Below are 13,883 nucleotides of genomic sequence, written 5' to 3' on the forward strand. Positions count from 1 at the left end.
TTGGTTGCACAGCTCCATAAACATTAGCTTTGACTCTTTACCGAAAAAGACATACAGATGGCCAAGAAGCACTTAGGAAAAGGCGAATTAAAAGCACAGTGAGATACAGTTAGACCAGAATGAAAAAGTCTGACTATACTAAGTGCTGGCAAAAATAGGGGGCCACTGGAACCCCTCTCCCCAGCTGGTGGGAATGCAAAATGGCGCAGCCACTGCGGAAAGCCATGTGGCAGATTTTCCAAAGGTTAAACACAGACCTCCCGTTGGATCTAGCCATTTCATTCTAGGCATTTACCCAATGGAAAAGAAAATATACATCCATACAAAGATTGGCACACAGATGATCTGGGCAGTCTCATTTTGAGCAGCTAGTAGACTATCTGGTTCTCATACCTCACACACTTGCCCCTCCAGCCCAGCTGTGTGACTTGCAGGAAGTGGCTATCCCTCTCTGAGCCCCTGTTTCTGCAACTGTTGGGGTAATGATAAAAAATTTCAAGTATTCACTCATTTGTGGATTATAATGAACAACATAAACTGAAGAACAAAAAAACAGATCTAGAGACAGAGAAGCATCGATCAAATGCTCAAACCTCAAAGGGAAGGTAGGGGAGGGTGGGGGTAAGGGGGAGAGATCAACCAAAGGACTTGTATGCATGCATAAAAGCATAAACAATGGACACAGACAAATGGGGGGTGAGGGCAGGACTGGGGGGATGAGGGGACAATGGGGGGATAAAGACATAGTTGTAATACCTTAATCAATAAAAAAATTTAAAAAATTTCCAAGTATCAACAAACACATGGAAAGGTTCTCTGCACATAGTAGATACCCAGGAAAATGCAAATGAGAACCACAGTGAGATAGCATTCAACAGCCACTAGGATGACTAGAATAAAAAAGATAGATAGCCCAAGCAGTGTGGCTCAGTGGTTGAACATCCAGCCATCAACCAGGTCATGGTTCTATTCCCAGTCAGGGCCCTTGCCCAGGTTGTGGGCTTGACCCCCCGGTAGGGGGTGTGCAGGAGGCAGACGATCAATGATTCACTCTCATCATTGATGTTACTCTCCCTGTCTCTCCCTCTTCCTTCCTCTCTCTGAAATCAATAGAATTAATAAATAAAACCATTAAAAAAAGGCAGATAATAACAAGTGTTGGCAAGGACGTGGAGAAAACAGGTGTTCAAACAAAAACCGTGCACATGAATGTTCACAGCGATGTCATCCACAACAGCCACAAAGCGGGAACACCCCATGCGCCCGCTGGTGGGTGAATAAACACAACGTGCCCGTCCGCGTGAAACCCAGAACACACCAGAATACCAGGCAGCGGTGAGAAGCAGGGAAGCACTGACAAAGCTCCATCGTGGATGAACTTTGGAAACATGGTGCTCAGTGAGAGAAGCCAGATGCAAAAGCTACACAGCGTGTGATTCCATTTACATGAAACGTCCAGAACAGGCAAGTCCACAGAGTCAGGAAGTGGGTTAGTGGTTGCCAGGAGTTTGGGGAGGGGATGGTGAGTGACTGCTAACAGGGGCAGGGTTTCTTTTTGGGGTGATGGAATATGCTGTAATTAGTGGTACTGGCAACACGGCATCTTAAATATATTAAAAACCCTCGTACACTTTAAAATAAATTTTTAAATTTGTGTAAATTTGCTATGTGAACTGTATCTCAAAAAATGAGTAAGTGATAAAAAAAATTCCCACTTAGCTTGGCACACATAAGTACTCAATAAATGCTCTGGCTTTTCATTATAATGAGCTGAATGGACATAATAGAGCCAGAGATTTTTGTGGTTGTTTTTTTTTTAAATACATTTTTATTGATTTCAGAGAGGAAGGGAGAGGGAGAGAGAGATAGAAACATCAGTGATGAGAGAGAGTCATTGATCGGCTGCCTTCTGCATGCCCGACACTGGGGATCGAGCCTGCAATCTGGTCATATGCCCTTGACTGGAATCAAACCTAGGACCCTTCAGTCCACAGGCTGACGCTCTATCCACTGAGCCAAACCAGCCAGGGCAAGCCGGTTTTGTATTCAACAAAAATTTATCAAGCACCTGCTGTGTGTCAGGCACAGTTCTAGGCACTGGGGACACAGCAATGAAAAGTCAGACAAAAATTTCTGCCTTCATGGAGCTGGCATTCTAAGTGTGGGCAGACAGATAACAAACAAATATAAATAGTTTAAATATATAGAATATTAGATAGGAGTAATTTAAAGAGAAGGAGATAAAGCAGAGTAGGGGGCTTGGGAAGGGGTGGAATTTTAGATACAGGAATTAGAAAGGGAAGTGAGGAAGGCATTTGATATATCTACAAGAAGAGCAATCCAGGCAGAGGACACAGCCCATGCAAATGTCCTGGGGCAGGACAGAGCCCGGTGTGTTGGAGGAATGCGTATAGCTGGAGCAGAGTGAGCGAGGGGGAGGAAGGGAGGAAGTGAGGACAGGAGTGCAGACGGTGCAGAAACTTATAGGGGGAGAGGGAGGCCTGGGGCTTTTTCCCTAAGAGAGATGAGAGCCATAGAGGGCTCGCAGGCGCCCTCTGATGGCTGCCGCTGGGAGGACAGGCTGTGGTGATAGGGCGAGGGTGGGAGCTGAAGGACCAGGGCAGAGAGGGTTGTGCTGGCCCAGACAGTAGACGATGGGCGGAGGCTGCGGGAATGGTGAGAAATGGCCTGGGCAGTAATAGCCCAGACTCTGCACCCACAATTTCTGGGTTCAAATCCCAGCTCCATGAGGTCAAGCTGCAACCTTGAGGCAGTGATTCAACCTTTCTCCGTTTCCTTTTTTGTAAAAGAGATATTGTGAACAGGTACCTACCTCAGAGGGTTTGATTTATGCAAAATGCTTAAAACAAAACCTAGTGCACAGTAAACACGTCCAGGAGTGTTTTTTCTTGTTATTATAATAATAATATTTATTATTCCACTAATCAATGGTGATTCTCACCTGAGTGTGATTATGCCCTACAAAAGACAGTAATGTTGGTGACATTTCTGGTTGTCACTACTGTGGGTGCTCCTGGAATTGAGTGGGTGGAGTCCTGGGATGCTGCTCAACACCCCGACAGTGCCCAGGATGTCCCCCTACAGACAGTGACCCGCCCCGATGTCCAAGTGAAGAGGGGGGGCCCTGGATTAGAATATCCCGGGGCTGCGCGGTGTCCGGCACAGTGCCTGACTCTCAGTGGGTGCTTTTCGGGGACCTGCAAGCTGAGGAATGCGGTACCCTTAGCTCAGCTTGTGCCCAGGTCGCTGGATCCTGGGACCTACTGCCCCCGTGTGGACAGTCATGGAACCGCACCCGTGGGCAGGGGAGACCGAGCTCCCCGCAGGTTCTCCACGCGGCGCTGCCCACCAGCACTTTCTGCCAAGATGGCACTGCTCTAGTTGGGGGTTGTCGACAAGCCAGCTGCTTGTGGCCACTGAGCCCTTGAGATGTGTGTGCCAGGGCAACTAAGGAACTCAATTCTTATTCATTTGAATTAATTTACATTTACATGCAAATAGCCCTGTGTGCTCCTCTCAGACCAGGCTGGACAGCCCAGTTTGTAGAGAAAGCAGCCACTCGTCCTTGGGCAGCGGGGTCCTGTGAGTGTGTCTCTGGGCTGGTGGGCATGTTTGTTTTTATGAGCACCGGGATCAAGCCCACAACCTGAACATGTGCCCCAGGAAATCTAACCGGCAACCCCTGGGTGCACAGGGCGACACCCAACCAAATGAGCCACACCGGCCAGGGCCTTCTGACCATTTAAAAAAATTAATATATATCAAGTGCTTACTGGCTTCAGACCCTGTTCTGAGCTCTTTACTGCCATCCACTCAAGTCTTTGACTCAAGCACTTTGCACAAGTAGGCACCAACATTATGCCCACTTTATAGAAGAAGAAACGGAGGGTCAGAGAGGACTCCTGCCCAAGTATTCTTACTCTGTGCTAAGCCCCAGCTAAGGGGCTGTCATGCCTAGTTTTTTCCACCCTCACAACTTCCTGGAACTGTTAGGACTCCTGTTTTGCAGATGAGGAAACTGAGGCTCAGACATAGATACCTTGCTCACATCACTCAGAAAGTAGAATGCCAGAGTAAGAATTTGAACTCACATCTCTCTATTAACAATGAACCTGGGGGGGGGTGTTCACTGATGAAAAAAAGGAGCTATCTGTAATACTTTCAACAATAAAGACAAATTAAAAATATATATACACTTTCATGTCTGTGTGATCCTGGGGAAGTGTCTTGCCCTCTCTGGGCCTCTGGATCTCCTTGGCTACAGCAGCTTCCTACGGGGGCTATTCTGGGGATCGAGGTACATAACTCCTTGTCTTGGTCTGCTCAGGCTGCCTTAACTAAATGCCATCGACTGGGTGGCTTAAACAACCGACATTTATTTTCTCTCGGTTCTGGAGACTGGAATTCTAAGACCAAGGTGCCTGCAGGGTTAGAACCTTGAATATGTGAGGGCCCTCTTTCTGGTCTGCAGATGGTTGCTTCTCGCTCTGTCCTCACATGGCGGAGAGAGAGCTCTGGCCTCCTCTCTTAAAAAAAAAATTGTTTTTTTAATGATTTCAGAGAGGAAGGGAGAGGGAGAGAGAGATCAAAACATCAATGACGAGAGAGGATCATTGATCAGCTGCCTCCTGCAAGCCCCACCCTGAGCAATCCGAGCATATGCCCTGCCCGGGAATCTAACCATGACCTCCTGGTTCATAGGTCGGTCGGTGCTCAACCACTGAGCCACGCGTGGCCGGGCTGCTTCTCTTCTTATAAGGACACTGATCCCACCCAGCAGAGGCCCAGAGACTCACAGACACGCGTATAGAGCCACACAGCCCACCAGTTGCAGAGCTGCTGCAGGCCCTTGGCCCTTGGGTGCCTCAGGGAGCCACACCTCCCTGCTCCGTCCCCAGGTGTCCCCAGAGACACGCCCACTGAAGGTGCTCTGCTGATCACACTTAATTACTGCGCAGCGTCCGGGAAACGCCGAGAACACCTTCCAAGGCCTTTCGACGCTCCAGCAGCAGCTCCTGGCCCTGCCAAGGCCGGGTTCCCCAGGGCACAGCTGAAAGCTCCCAAGAGAAGAAGAAACACAAAAATAAAACACAGTCATTGTCACGCAGGGCCCTGCGTGGGGGTGACAAGGCTCAGAGGCTTGGGTGCCCAGCCCCTTCCAGGCTGGGGAGCCGCCCCCCAGGCCATCTTCTCTCCGAGCCCCTGCTGCGCCCCTTGGTAGAATGGGCCACCAGCGAATGAATGAGCACGTGAAGAAGATTTAGAAGGGCTCCCAGCACGTCCGAGACCCCTGCCACCAGCGTCGTCATTACTGCTGTGTGTCCGTTTTTCTTTCCTGGGTTTTACGAGTTGCAGACAAAACACGCGAGGACGGTGGGAACCGGGGAGCTGCTCTCCCCACTGCAGGGCCGGGCTCCAGAGAGACCAGTGCGGGGTGTGCCTGGGGTTGAAGGTTGAAGGAGGCTGATAACTAGTGCCGGGAGGACTTGGAGACATTGGAAACCTCGGCATTGCTGGTGGGAGTAAAGCATGATGCAGCCGCCGCGGAAAACAACCGGCGTTCCTCAGAAGCTGAAACAAAGCCCCCGTCTGACCCCGCAATTCCACTCCCAGGCGTCCACCCAAGAGAATAGAAACCTACGTGCACATGGAAACCTGTACACAGATAAGGTGGAAACAACCCAATATCCATCAGCTTAGGAATGGATAAATAAATGTGATGTGGAGGATATAGATAGATAGATGATAGATGATAGATGATAGATAGATAGATAGATAGATAGATAGATAGATAGATAGATAGATAGATAGATGATAGATATGAATACACAATAAAAGATAGATAGATAGATAGATAGATAGATAGATGATGATAGATAGATAGATAGATAGATAGATAGATAGATAGATAGATAATGCAGCCGTTAAACGGAGTGAAGCACTGACACTCACTACAATGTGGACGAACCTTCTCAGTGAGAGAAGCCAGACAGAAAAAGCAATATACTATGTGGCTCCATTTATGTGAAATGTCCAGAACAGGCAAATCTAGACAGAAAGTGGATTCATGGCTGCCAGGGGTTTGGAGAGAGGGACGGGGAGTGACTATTACGGCTGTTCATGGGGACAGGGCTTCTTTCTGGAGTGTTGAATGAATGAAGTCACAAAAGGACAAATCCTGTGTGAATTCCACGCCTGGGGGGTCCCTGGAGGAGTCAAAGCCACAGAGACAGGAAGTAGATGGTGGGAGCCAGAGGCTAGAGGAAGAGGTTGGGGGTTAGTGTTTAATGGGGACTGCGTCTGGGAAGATGCCAGAGTTCCGGAGACGCATAGTGGGGATGATTGTACAACAATATGAATGTACTTCCTGTCACTGAGCTGTGCACTGAGAAGCGGTGAAGGTGGTAAATTGCGTTTATCCAGGCATCCGTCGATGGACTCTTGTTTCCACTTTTGGCTGTTGTGAATAAGGCTGCTACCGACACTGGTATACAAATACCTGCTTGGATTCCTGCTTTCAGTTCTTTGTGGGCTACACCTAGGAGTGGAATTGCTGGATCATGTGGTAACTCTATGTTCAACTTTTTGGAGAACCGCCATTCCATTTCCCCAGGCAGCTGCCCTATTTTTCATTCCCACCAGCAGTGCACAAGGGCTCCAGTTCCTCCACAAAATCTGTCCTGGCTGCTTTGACTCAGTGGTTAGAGCACTGGCCCACAGACCGAAGTGTCTCAGGTTCAATTCCAGTCAAGAGCAGGTACCTCTATTGCAGGCTCGATCCCTGGCCCTGACGGGGACAGGGGCTGTGGGAGGCAACCAGTCGATGTGTCTCTCTCACATCAATGTTTCTCTCTGTCTCTCCCCCTCCCTTCCACTCTCTCTAAAAATCAATGGGGGAAATATCCGCAGGTGAGGATTAACAACAACAACAAAATTATTTTTCATTATAACCACCCTCATGCATGCGAAGTGGCATCTCATTGTGACTTTGACATGCCTCTCCCTAATAATTAGTGATGTTGAGCATCTTGGCCAAAAGCATGTCTTTTTTAGAGAACTGTCTGTTCAAGCCCTTTGCCCAGTCTTTATATATATACTAGAGGCTGGGTGCACGAAATTCATGCACTGGGGGTGGTGTCCCTCAGCCCAGCCTGCACCCTCTCCAATCTGGGACCCCTTGGGGGATGTCTGACTGCTGGTTTAGGCTTGATCCCCAAACCAGCAGTCCGACATCCCTCTCACAATCCAGGACTGCTGGCTCCCAACTGCTCGCCTGCCTGCCTGCCTGATTGCCCCTAACTGCTTCTGCCTGCCAGCCTGATCACCCCCTAACCACTCCCCTGCCAGCTTGATCCATGCCTAACTGCTCCCCTGCCAGCCTTGTTGCCCCCAACTGATTTTAGAGAGAGGAAGGGAGAGGGAGAGAGATAGAAACATCAATGATGAGAGAGAATCATTGATTGGTTTCCTCCTGCACACCCCACACTGGGGATCAAACCTGCAATCTGGGCATGTGCACTGACCGAGGATGGAACCATGGCCTCCTGGTTCATAGGTCGACACTCTACTAATCCTTTCTATTTCTTTATATTCAGAGTGGAAGATAATGGATTCTGCTCAGATACAGGATTTGCAACCATTTTCTCCCACTCTGAGCTGTCATTTCATTCTCATAATGGTGTCCTTTGAAGCACACATGTTCTTCATTTCGATGAAGTCCAATGATTCTATGTTTCCCCTCCTTGACATTTTTGTGGGTGTCTCACAGGGTCCTTGAACTCAGCTTATCCAAAACAGAACTAGCAAGCCACCCCAGACACCGTCTCCGGGCCAGCTCCCTCTCACGATGGCTCTGCCCTCCATCCCGCTGTCCATGCTGAACACCTCCCTGCTGGACCTCCTTGTATCTTGTATGGGGTCCTTTCCCTCCCTGCCCATCCCCACCCTCGTCCAGCCTGCACCCCGTCTCCACCTGCCCCACTTCCTCTCTGCTCTCTGAGGCTTTTCCTACCAGGGCTATGGTATCCACTGGGCACAATGCCCAGGCCCCATGGTACTTTTAGGAGCCTGTAACATGTTTGAATTTCCTTTAAAATTGGAAGTCCTGGCCAGGTGGCTCAGTTGGTTGGAGCATCGTCCCATCCACCAAAAGGTTGCGGGTTTGGTCAGGGTGCGTACAGAAGGCAACTCATCAAGGTTTTTCTCTACATCAGTGTCTCTCTATCTCTCTTCCTCCCTCTCCCTTCCTCTCTGTAAAAATCAATAAAAGCGTATCCTTGGGTGAGGATTTTTAAAAAATTGGAAGAAAACAATGAATATAATAATCACGAGTAGATTGTCATACATCCAGCCCAGCTGATATCTGTCTGTGTACCAACACCATGGCAAAATGTCCTAATAATTTTTTTAATATATTTTATTGATTTTTTTACAGAGAGGAAGGGAGAGGGAGAGAGAGTTAGAAACATCGATGAGAGAGAAACATCGATCAGCTGCCTCCTGCACACTCCCTACTGGGGATGTGCCCGCAACCAAGGTACATGCCCTTGACCGGAATCGAACCTGGGACCCTTCAGTCCGCAGGCCGATGCTCTATCCACTGAGCCAAACCGGTCAGGGCTGTCTTAATAATTTTTGCAGAGGAAGGGACCCATGAAAGCCATAAGGCCTCCCTGCCCGCTGCTCTCTCTCTTCTGATACTCACTCGCCTTCTGGGTGAAGCAGAATCCAGGCCCTGCAGGTCTGCCCCCTCTCCCTCCCCATCTTCTCTCCTTCTGGCCCCCTCCCCTCCAGCCTCCTCACGTCCCCAGTCCCAGCAGCTTGGCCCCCTCCTCAGGGCCTTTGAACCTGCAGTTTTCCCCAACTGAATGAGCTGTCGCCTAGGTAACCCCCACATCATTTATCTTAGGGGACGCCCTCCAGTAGGGACCTCCGACCCTCCGACCCTCTAGGCAAGGTCGGGTTCCTTGTTACAAACTCTCCTGGAAGGGAACTCCTCACTCTCTTCTCCCAATTTGTCACTCGGCTCTTATTAAGGCATCACGGTCCCCCCTTGTTCTCAATGGGCCGGGTCATTCTGTTGGGGACCGTCCTGGGCACTGTGGGGTGCCAGGCCGCATCCTTGACCCCCACCCACTGGATGCCAGGAGCACTGCCTCCCTGTGACAACAGATGCCCCCAGATGTTGCAAAACCTGCTGGGGGCAGGATCCCCCCGGCTGGGAGCCACATTGGAGTGGCAGTCAGATCAACGCCTGCCGCCCCAGCTGTGCCTGCACCAAGTGGACGGGGAGCCTGTCCTCCTCACTCCTTCCTGAGGCTTCAAGGCACACACTCCGGGCGGGAGGGCGGCACGGTCAGTCCTGTCCGAGCCCAGGCCAAGAAGGTTTTGCTGGGAGCGGGAATGGGGGAAGGCAAGGAGGCCAGGGGGCCAGGGGGGTGCCCAAACGGAGGCTCGGGAGAGGGGCAGGCCGGGCTGGGCCCACGGCACCAAGGAGCATGTTTTTGTTGTGGTTTTTTTTTGGGGGGGGGGGGGCAGGGGTAGGAAGAATAGAACACAGCAGGGGAGGGAAAGGCAGAGTGGAACACTGCAACCAAGAAGGGGACAGTTTGATTATGTAATAAATTGGGGGAGAATCGGGGCTCTCGAAGATCTTACTGTCTGGGTGGCTGCCATTCCACATCCCTCAGACCCCACCCAGCCCCAGCCCCTGGGGCCCACACGCTGGCCTTTCCTCCCCCTGGGGTTCTCGGGGCCACAGCCGGGGCCACAGGGGAGCAGGGATCTGTCTCATGTCACCAGCCATCTGAGACTAGCCTGGCCGCCCGCTTACAAATGAGTGCTGGGCCCCATGGCCTCCCGGGCAGAGCCAGGCGCTGGCTGGCAAGTGATGGATGGGGCTGCTTGGCCATTAATCACAGACAGGGGAAACAGGTGGCCACCATTCGGGCACGGGGACTCCCTGATCGGTCTGGCGGAGCTGGGGCCTCAGCTGTCCAGCTCTGAGTTCAGTCCCTGGCCTGCCATAACCTGGCTAGGTGACCTGGAACCATGTGATTTCACTGCTCTTGGTACCCCCCCTCACCCCCCAAACCCTAAGGGAGCTATTAGTCACTCATTCCCTCAGTAAAAATTCAGTGCACTTACTGTGTGCCAAGCATGACTCTAAGTGGAGACTGACAGCAATGACCAGGGAGGACAAAACCTCTCCCCTTGCAGAGCTGATAGGCTTGCAAATCATGACTCCGATCCTGTTCCTCCTCTGCCCACAGCTCTCTGGAGCTCCAAGCTCCCTTGTGGTAAAAGCCCGGGTCCTGTCCTTGGCCCACATGGCCCTGAACTTGCCCCGATTCCCTCCCTACCCTCACTGCCTCCCTCTCTCCCCCTTGCTCACTCCACTCCAGCTCCAGCCACACAGGCCTCTTCTCTGTTCCTCCGACCCCCAGGCCTTTCCTGCTTCAGGGCTTTCGCATGGCTGTGCCCTTTGCCTTGAAGGATCTCCCTCTAGACATTACCCCGCTCCCTCCAGGTCTCAGTTCCGATATCACTTCCTCACACAGGCTGCTGTGCCCTCCCGAAAACTTCCTGACATCCATTCACTCACCGTTCTCTATTCTTCTTAAGAGTAAAATCTCTGTCTTTATATGTCCATGTCTGTGTGTATGATCCCCATCAGAGTGGCAGCTCTGCAAGGCAGGGATTTGGTCTTTGTCAATTCCCTGCACAGCGCTTGTCACACAGTAGGTGCTCAACGAATCTTGGTGGATCGGAAAATGATGTTTGTCGGGATTAGGCTGCCCCGTGGAAGCAGAATGCAGCTGAGTCAGCTCCGTAACCAAACACCACAGACCTGGCGGCTTCTAAACAATAAACACGAATTTCCCACAGTCCTGGAGGCCGGGAGGTCCAAGATCAAGGTGCCAGCGGATTCCGTTTCTAGTGAGGACGCTCTGGCTTGCAGATGGCCGCCTTACTGCGGTCCTCCCTCGGCCCTGAGTGTGATGGAGAGATCTCTCTTCCTCTTTTTATACAGACACAGGTGCTATGGGCCGAGGGCCCCACCCTTACGACCTCACTAAAGCTTATCTCCTAAAAGCCTCATCGCCAGAGACAACCACACTGGGGGTCAGGGCTTCAACACAGAGATTGGGGAGGATAGAATCGCCCCAGGCACAGCTCTACTGAGATCTGCCCGCCTCATGCCCTCTCTGGAAGGGCAGTAACTTGGAGCCAAGGGTCTAAGTCCCTAGGTGCACAGCCCGGCTCTGCCACCTACCGGCTGTGTGATTTCGGCCAAGTCACTTAACCTCTCAGAGCCTTCACTTCCCCTTCATTCAAAGGCGATAATGGCAGGACCTCGGATTAAAATGCTTACGGCAGAGCCTGGCATGTAGGAAAGACACATACATGTGGGTAAGTTTATTATTACGAATAGTTTGGGCCACACTTCTGGGCTTCGCAATGTGCTGACAGGCCCTTTTGTCTGAAAATTACTTTTTCATAATTACTCTCCTTCAAAGGCGAAGCCCGGAGTCCCTCCCTGTGGCCCTGCCCTGACCCCACTGTGCCGGAGTGTCTGCGATCGGCTCTGGAGTCTGTTAACATGGAAGTGTCTGGTCCCGGAGCGAGTGCCTTAATACCAGGAGGTGCCTGCGCAGGTGAGGGTCAGATTAGGGGGCCTCCCAGGAGAGCCATGTCTGGCCCCGAGGTGTGTGCGAGGTGTGTACTGGGAGTAGGGCCAGCGTCGAGGACAGGCGACTCATGCACTCCAACGGGACCCTGCCCTCGGTTTACCGCTCTATTGTTACCGTCTCAAAATTCCTCACCGTTCTTGAACAAGCGGCCATACATCTTCATTTTGCCCTGGGCCCCAAAAACAATGTAGCCCATCCCAGTCGGGGATTCTCAAATGCTGGCGGGGTCTGTGTGCCCCAGAACCCGGCTGGAATAGTGAAGAACTTTCTAAAAGCAGCTCCTTTTCTTGTACAGCACAGGACTGGGGAGGCCCTGAATTCTTATAACTCATCTCTGGCCCCAGCGGATCCCGCCATTATATATAATAAGTTGGCATTTTGCTCATCATGCATTTTTTTGTTGTTAAAGGGAAGAAGGAGGAGGGGAGAGAGAGAGAAGGGGAAGGGAGAGAGGGGTGTGAGAGAGACACATCCATTGGTTGCTTCCCAGACATGCCCTGACCAGGGCCAGGGATTGAACCCCTGACCCTTCGGTGTGTGGGCTAACGCTCTAACCACTGAACACACCAGCCAGGCTGCTCATCATGTATTTTTATTTATTTCTATTAAATTTATTGGGATAACATTGGTTAATAACATTATATAAATTTCAGGTGTACAACATTATAATCCCACATTTCTATATTCCATTGTGTGCTCACCTCCCAAAGTTTAGTTTCCTTCCATCACCATGAATTTTATAAAAAAAAAAAATATATATAGATTGATTGATTCCAGAGAGGAAGGCAGTGGGGGAGAGAGATAGAAACATCAGTGATGAGAGAGAATCATTGATTGCCTGCCTCCTGCACACCCCACACAAGGGCTCGAGTCCACAACCTGGGCAGGTGCCCTGACCAGGAATCGAATCGAACCACCTCCTGGTTCACAGGTTGACTCTCAACCACTGAGCCACGCCAGCCGGGTGCCATGAAAATTTCTTACATTAACTTTTGTTTTTAAAAATATTACATTAAAGTATTATTTATCGTGAAGGGTTTTGGGGGAACTTTAAATTTTGCTTATTCAATTGGCCCTCATTCTAGGCCCTTATCTGCCTGGGAAAAGTGACAGGGTCTAACTTCCATTTTTTAGATGGGAAAACCCAAGGCTCAAAAAAGTTATTCTTCTGTGGAGGGCAAGCTGCATGGTTGATGATGATATGAGAATTAAGGGACTGTGCATTTAACACTTGCCAGGGTGGTAACACGCATTATTTCAATGAGGCATGGCCTGATCTCCGCATGGCAGGGAGAGACATTCTATCAAACCTGAGTCGGGTGTCATCCTTCCTCTATCCACAGCCCTCCACCTTCTTCAGAGTGAAATCTCCAGTCCTTCCTGCAGCCGCAAGGCCCTGCACCACCTATACATCATCAGCTACAGAATTCGCAGGGCCCAGTGCAAAATGGAACTTCGAGACCCCTTGTTCAAAAATAATGAGGAATTTCCAGACCGCAACAGCAGATCCTGAATCCAAGCACAGGCCTTTCTGGGAGAAGGGCCCTTGTTCCAATGCTGGAGCGGCTGACCCTGCCTCCCTGCCCTCACTTCCTCCACGGCTCCCGGGAGCCAACACCAGGCTGCTTCCAGGCCTTTGCACTTGCTGTTACTGCCTCCTTGAGTAAGCCACCATTCCCTATACTCCTATCGGCTCCCCCTGTCACCTTCGGGTCCTTTTGCAGGCAAGTTGCCCCTCTCTGACTTACCCCTGTTTAAAATTGCACCTTCCTAGCCCTCTCCACTGATTTATTTTCTGCATAGCTGTTACCAACATCTGACCTCCCAGGGTTTGGGCTCTACTATGTGTCTCTTGTCTGTCTCAAGTCATCTCCACCAGAGTTGGGACTTTGTATGCCCCACCCCCACCCCCACCCCCACTCCCACTTCCTGGAGCAGGGCCTGGCACACAGTAGGTGCTCAATAAATGTGTGTTGCTTGTATGACCCCTGCCTTTCTACAGAAGAGAAAAACGAGTTTCCGAGAGAACAGCCAGGGAGCCAAGGTTACAGAGCATGTCCCTGGCACGCGTCCAGGTCTCCCCATGACAGCGCTGGCGGTTTAGATCGGGGCTGCCAGGGCCCCTTTTTTGACAGGGAAACCGAGGCCCAGGCAGCTGCCAGGGCCGAG

Source organism: Myotis davidii, unplaced genomic scaffold (genome assembly GCF_000327345.1).
Source record: "Myotis davidii unplaced genomic scaffold, ASM32734v1 scaffold551, whole genome shotgun sequence".
NCBI lineage: Eukaryota > Metazoa > Chordata > Mammalia > Chiroptera > Vespertilionidae > Myotis > Myotis davidii.